Below are 6874 nucleotides of genomic sequence, written 5' to 3' on the forward strand. Positions count from 1 at the left end.
CATTTCTAATTCCTAATCAGCTGAGCAGTGTTCTGTGTGGTGTGTGTGTTGTAGGTGTTTGTGCGTATGTATGTGCACGTTTGTGTGAGAGAGTGTGGGTTCAGCCCGCCTGCTCCCAGCTCTGCCTCCACCCATGTTGATTTTGGCCCCACCTACCACTGGCATGTGCCTCCCTGGTTAATTATGTGGGAATGTGGCCCTCAAGCTGAAAAAGATTCCCCACCCCAGGTGTATAGAATAGGTGTTCTTATGAGGAAAGAGTACTGAAAATATGGCCTTTTGCAATATCTGTTTAATTATAAATAAACAAGCTGAGCAAAGGGTAGGAGTGAGGGAGATGGGCAGGCAGGCACAGGTCAAGACCTCAAAAACAAGAGCAAACACCCCTCCAGCTTCTTTTTGAAAATCAGCTGCAAAAACTCACACTGCTTTCATCTCCCCTGTCTGGTTCTTACTGTTGCTTCTTGACCCTCGTACAGGTTTCTCAGGAGACAGGTAAGGTGGTCTGGTACTCCCATCTCTTTAAGAATTTGCCACAGTTTGTTGTGATCCACGCAATCAAAGGCTTTAGCGTAGTCAATGAAGCAGAAATAGACGTTTTTCTGGAGTTTCTCTTGCTTTCTTCATGATCCAGCGAATGTTGGCGATTTGATCTCTAGTTCCTCTGCCTCTTCGAAACCCAGCTTGTACTTCCGGTAGTTCTCGGTTCACATACTGCTGAAGCCTAGCTTGTAGGATTTTGAGCATAACCTTGCTGGCATGTGAAATGAGCGCAATTGTACAGTAGTTTGAACACTCTTTGGCATTGCTCTTCTTTGGAATTGGAATGTAAACTGACCTTTTCCAGTCTTGTGGCCACTGTTGAGTGTTCCAAATTTGTTGGCATATTGAGTGCAGCACTTTAACAGCATCATCTTTTAGGATTTTAAATAGCTCAGCTGGAATACTGTCATCTCTGCTAGCTTTGTTGTTAATAATGCTTCCTAAGGCCCACTTGACTTCACTCTCGAGGATGTCCGGCTCAAGTTCAGTGACCGCACTTTCATGGCTATCAGGGACATTCAGATCTTTTCTGTATAGTTCTTCTGTGTATTCTTTCCACCTCTTCTTAATCTCATCTGCTTCTGTCCCTGCCTTCTTTGTCCTTTATCATGCCCGTCTTTGCACAAAACGTTCCCTTGAGATCTCCGATTTTCTTGAATTGCTATTCTCTGGAAATCTGTATTCATCTTCCCCTTTGTCCCTTGCTTTTTGCTTCCCTTCTTTCCTCAGCTACTTGTAAAGCCTCATCAGACAGCCACTTTGCTTTCTTGCATTTCTTTTTCTTTGGGATGGATTGAGTTGCTGCCTCCTGAACAATGTTACGCACCTCTGTCCATAGTTCCTTAGGCACTCTATCAGGTCTAATCCCTGAAATCTATTCGTCACCTCCACTGTATATTCATAAGGGATATGATTTAGGTCATACCTGAATGGTTTAGTGATTTTCCCTACGTTCTTCAACTTAAGCCAAAATTTTGCAAGAAGCAGCTCATGATCTGAGCCACAGTCAGCTCCAGGTCTTGTTTTGACTGACTGTATAGAGCTTCTCCATCTTTGGCTGCAAAGGACATAATCAATCTGATTTCGATATTGACCATCTGGTGATGTCCATGTGTAGAGTCGCCTCTTGTGCTGTTGGAAAAGAATGTTTGCTATGATCAGCGTGTTCTCTTGGCAAAACTCTATTAGCCTTTGTCCTGCTTCATTTTGTACACCAAGGCCATGCCTGCCTGTTATCCCGGTGATTTCTTGACTTCCTACTTTAGCATTCCAATCCCCTATGATGAAGAGGACATCTTTTTTTGGTGTTAGTTCTAGAAGGTGTTGTAGGTCTTCATAGAACTGAACAACCTCAGCTTCTTCGGCCTCAGTGGTTGGGGCATAGACTTGAATTACTGTGATGTTGAATGGTTTGCCTTGGAGTCGTACTGAGATCATTCTGTCGTTTTTGAGATTGTACCCCAGTACTGCTTTCCCCACCCTTTTGTTGACTATGAGTGCTACTCCATTTCTTCCAAGGGATTCTTGCCCACAGTAGTAGATATAATGGTCACCTGAATTAAATTTGCCCATGCCTGTCCATTTTAGTTTGCTGATTCCCAAGATGTCAATGTTCAATCTTGCCATCTCATGTTTGACCACCTCCAGCTTACCTTGATTCATTGATCTGACATTCCAGGTTCCTAAACGATATTGTTCTTTACAGCATCGGACTTTCTTTTCACCACCAGACACATCCACAGCTGAGTGTCCTTTCAGCTTTGGCCCAGCCGCTTCACTCTTTCTGGTGCTACTTGGAAATACCCTCTGCTTTTCCCCAGTAGTATATTGGACACCTTCTGACCTGAGGGGCTCATCTTCCAGCGTCATCTCTTTAACCTTGTGATACGTTCCATGGGGTTTTCTTGGCAAGAATACTGGAGTGCGTTGCCATTTCCTTCTCCAGTGGACCACATTTTGTCAGAACTCTCCGCCATGACCTGTCCGTCTTGGGTGGCCCTGCATGGCATAACTTATGGCTTCACTGAGTTACACAAGCCCCTTCGCCATAACAAGGCAGTGATCCATGCTCAATTAAAAGGAATAATTAGAATCAGGTATTTAAATAAGTAGGTAGATCTTCAGGGGTGTGTTTGGGAGGCCCCACCCTATAAAACGATCAGAAACTTTGTGAGTTTGGTCTTCACCATATAGTTGTGTGAAAACATGTCATGCCACGAGCAAAAGACATGTCTGAGGACCTCAGAAATGCAGTTACTGCTGCTCATCAGTCTAAAGGGGTTACAAAACCATTTCTAAGGATTTGGGGCTGCACCAATCCACTATTAGACAGATAGTCCACAAATGCAGAAGCTTCAAGACCTCAGTCACTCTACCCAGGAACGGTCATCCTACCAAAATCTCTCCAAGAACAAACCGGCACATCATCCAGGAAGTAAAAAAGAACCCCAGAGTAACATCCAAGATCTTCAGGCCACTCTTGCCTTGGCTAATGTGAGGGTTGATGACACAACAATCAGAAAAAGACTGAACAAGAATGGTGTTCATGGGAGGATAGCCAGGAGGAAACCACTGTTCTCTAAAAAGAACATTGCTGTCTGTCTGAAGTTCACTAAAGATCACATAGATGATCCCCAAGACTTCTGGAACAATGTTCTCTGGGCAGATGAGTCAAAGGTAGAACTTTTTGGCTTCAATGAGAAACGTTATGTTTGGCGAAAAACAAGCACTGAGTTCACACAGAAGAACCTCATCCCAACTGTCAAGAATGGTGGTGGGAATGTGATGGTTTGGGCCTGCTTTGCAGCCTCAGGACCGGGACAGCTTGCCATCATTGACAAAACCATGAAGATTCTAGAAGAGAATGTCAGGCCATCCATCTATGAGTTGAAGCTGAACCAAAAAACATGAAACAATGATCCTAAACATACAAGCCGATCTACAAAAGAGTGGCTGCGAAAGAAGAAATTCCGTGTTTTAGAATGGCCTAATCAAAGTCCTGACCTAAATCCCATCAAAATGCTATGACAGGACCTGAAGTGAGCTGTTCATGCAAGGAAGCCCTCAAATGTCACAGAGCTGAAGTAGTTCTGTAAGCAAGAGTGGGCCACAATTCCTCAAAACTGATATGAGGGACTCACCAACAGTTACAGGAAATGTTTACTTGAAGTCATTGCTACTCAAGGGGGTGCCAGCAGGTACTGAATCTAAAGGTTCACATACCTTTTTGTACATGGATATTTAATGTTGAATCAGTTGTGGATAAATAAATGTTGAAAAAGCATCACGTTTGTGTGTCATTTTGTTTAACCAGGTTATCTATTGTTCTTTACTTAGGATTAGGGGGTTAGACTAGGATCTAATAACATTTTAGGCTGGAAATACGTGACCATCCTAAGAGGCTCACAAACCTTTTCTCTCCACTGTAGCTTGTAGCATCACAAGGCTTTTGAGTGTCCCAAAATATGTTGGCTGGGTTAGGTTGGCAGACCTCTGTTTGGAACCTGCCCTCACACGTGGAGGAGCCACATCAGCATTAACAAATGTACACTTTGAATGAGAAGAGAAGTGGTGGTGGGGATCTGAAATGAACATTCAGTCCCCAGGCTATAATCCTGAAAAGGTCCTGGCCCAAGAGACAGCATGGCAGCATGGTGTGGTAAACTTTGAAGTGTGGGCGCTCATCATGGCAGTCGCCATAGCCATGCCCCCAAGGAGAGGCCAAAACTCCAAGCAGCTGTGTTGATCCATATCAACCAACGGGTTCAAGCACTTTTCATCTCCACCAGGAGTAAAGCTTCACTGCCCATTCAAGATCAGGCCGCCCCAAAATACTTTGTGTTACAACAGGGAACAATATATTTTTGTTGGGAAAATTAACTCCCTTCCCTTCCCCCCCCCCCAGCTACTGTGAGAATTGCAGCTAAACTCAGAGGGAACAGGGGATTTTGAGAGGGTGGCAGATGACGTCAGTGTCCTTGCTAATAAAAAAAGTGCCAGCCCTGCATCCCTGCTATCTCTGGCGACACTACACCACCTTGAGCGTGGGTGCTTCCAGACAGAGGGCTCCTACTGCTACCAGTCAGAAGGCATTGTGCTGTCACTCCATCTTTTTTTCCTTAATGGATTTTCTGTTGCAAGAAAAAAATGGAAGAAGTGGTGGGGAAACACAGGGGGGTTACAAACGGAGCACGGCATCATCTGGACCCTCCCTTAAAATTCTGGGAATGAGGGTCAAAGCAGACATTACTTTAAATGTGTGTCTAGCAGGTATGACCTCTTTTCATTTTTACTCTAGAATAGGCACAGAATAGGCCCCAATCCAGATTTAAACCCCCCCCCCCCCGCTATAGTCCTGATCCAGTTCGTCTGTCCTGATCCATGCCCTGTCTGGAAGCACCCTGTGTTGACAACTGGCTGTCATAGCAGAGGAGAAAACTACATAATAACTGGTGGGTCCAAGTAAAAATATGTATTCATATCAAAGCAGTTTTCTGCATTGGCTTCAGTGGATTCATTATGAACACCAGAAAGCCGAACAAAGCAAAAGAACAAACCCAGTCATCTATGGGGATTCTGTATGCCTGTGTGAGTTTGCTTTACCTTTTTTGTTAACCTGACTAAAATGATAGCATACCTCCAAAAATATTAGAGAAAATCTCTGTGTTGCTTGGAAAACCCTGAATTGCACATCACAGGGCATCTCTACACCAGCCTAAAATCCTGCATTTAAAATGGAGCTTTCTGCTTCCATTTTAAATGCAGGACCACAACGACTCCCCTTTTCACCTGCTTCCTTTCCCCCCTTCCCTTCCCCTTCCTTCTCCCCATATCTGAGTCTTCCCTTATCTTTCATTGATCTTGCTCCTCTTCTTGCCACTGTTCCTCTTTTCACGGAGGGAACTCAAGGGGAACACAACAGGGTAATTTGATAGCTCATGATCTAGATCTATTTAAAAACGGAACGAAGGGCATTTAGTGCAGGAGATACCCTGGAGGTTCATGGTGTCATGTAAAGAGCCCACAAACCTCCGTGAAGGAGCAATCTCAATCTCAGGATAAAAGCTCCATGTGAAGAAACCCACAGTCTCTGATCTCCTTCTCCTGTTTCAACAGGCAGAAAGTATACGGAGGAGGAAACAAAGACCCCTGCATAAATCATAGATTGTGCTTATTTACAAGCGTCAGACATGAGACAGAAACAGTAGCTGATGGCCCTTAACCCATCACGATGATTCATCTTGTACTTCTAATTATACAACTAGAACAGAAGATCAGAGGTGGAATTAATATAAATTGCCTATTACACCTGAAGTAAAATACTTTCTATAATTTCTATCTATCTATCATTTCTATCATTTCACAGATTATCTACTGTCTGTTAAAATTCTTAATGCTCTTAGGGTGCAATCCTATGGGGATAGGCGGCTGCTTCCAAACTCAGAGGCGACTGTCTATCCAATGCAGGGCAGGGGAAGCGCGGAGCAGATCATCCCCTCTGTGCTTCAGCCGCCCTGCATTTGCAGCTAGACAGCCGATTTTGGCTGTCTAGCCACGGGAAGGCGGAGTGGGGGAAGTGGCTGCCGGACAACATGTAGGATGTGTCGTACCAGCATTTCCGCCTTCCCTGCCCTGGAACACCCCCAGGAATGCCCCGTTTTGGCCGCTCCGTGCTTCTCTTCTGAGCACGGAGCGCAGGGCCATTCCCAGCTGCCTGCAAGGCAGTGCGAAAGTGGGGGAAGGTCAGTTCCTGGAAACTGACATATCCTGTGGCCGTCTAGCTGCTGACTAGTGGCTATAGGATTGCTCCCTCTGATAATTAGAGCATATTATAGAGCATACTGTTGTATTGCCAGGTGAGCTGTGAACATCACGCAGACAAAAAATGGAAGCACACAGCATACCTTTTCTCAGAGAGTTCCTTAATCCACATAAACAACAATAATACTGTGCCCTTCCACCAAGAGGAGGACTATCCCAGAAATATGATTTAAAAAAAAAATCAAACTTGAGTACAGGATAATGAGATACAGGAGCTCTCATTAAAAATGTAAGACATATATCCACTCAGACAGGCAAATTTATAACGGTAAAGGCCTCAAAAGGACACTGTACCCATTGTCTGCATTTGAGAAGTTGTAGGACTGAAGATACGGATTTTATATGAGAAATTCATATGTTGTCGGATTACTGTTATTGCATGATCACTAGGAGTAATCTTTAGTAACCAGCAAAAATCAAAATCTGAAGCTGACACTTCCTAGATGCCATTAAATATAAGAGAGTTAGAGCTCTCAGGGAAGTTTGGTTTGGGTTCCTGCTCACTAGGGAA

This window comes from Heloderma suspectum, chromosome 2 (assembly GCF_057233095.1).
Source record: "Heloderma suspectum isolate Gila_16-S chromosome 2, 16-S_ref, whole genome shotgun sequence".
Lineage (NCBI taxonomy): Eukaryota > Metazoa > Chordata > Lepidosauria > Squamata > Helodermatidae > Heloderma > Heloderma suspectum.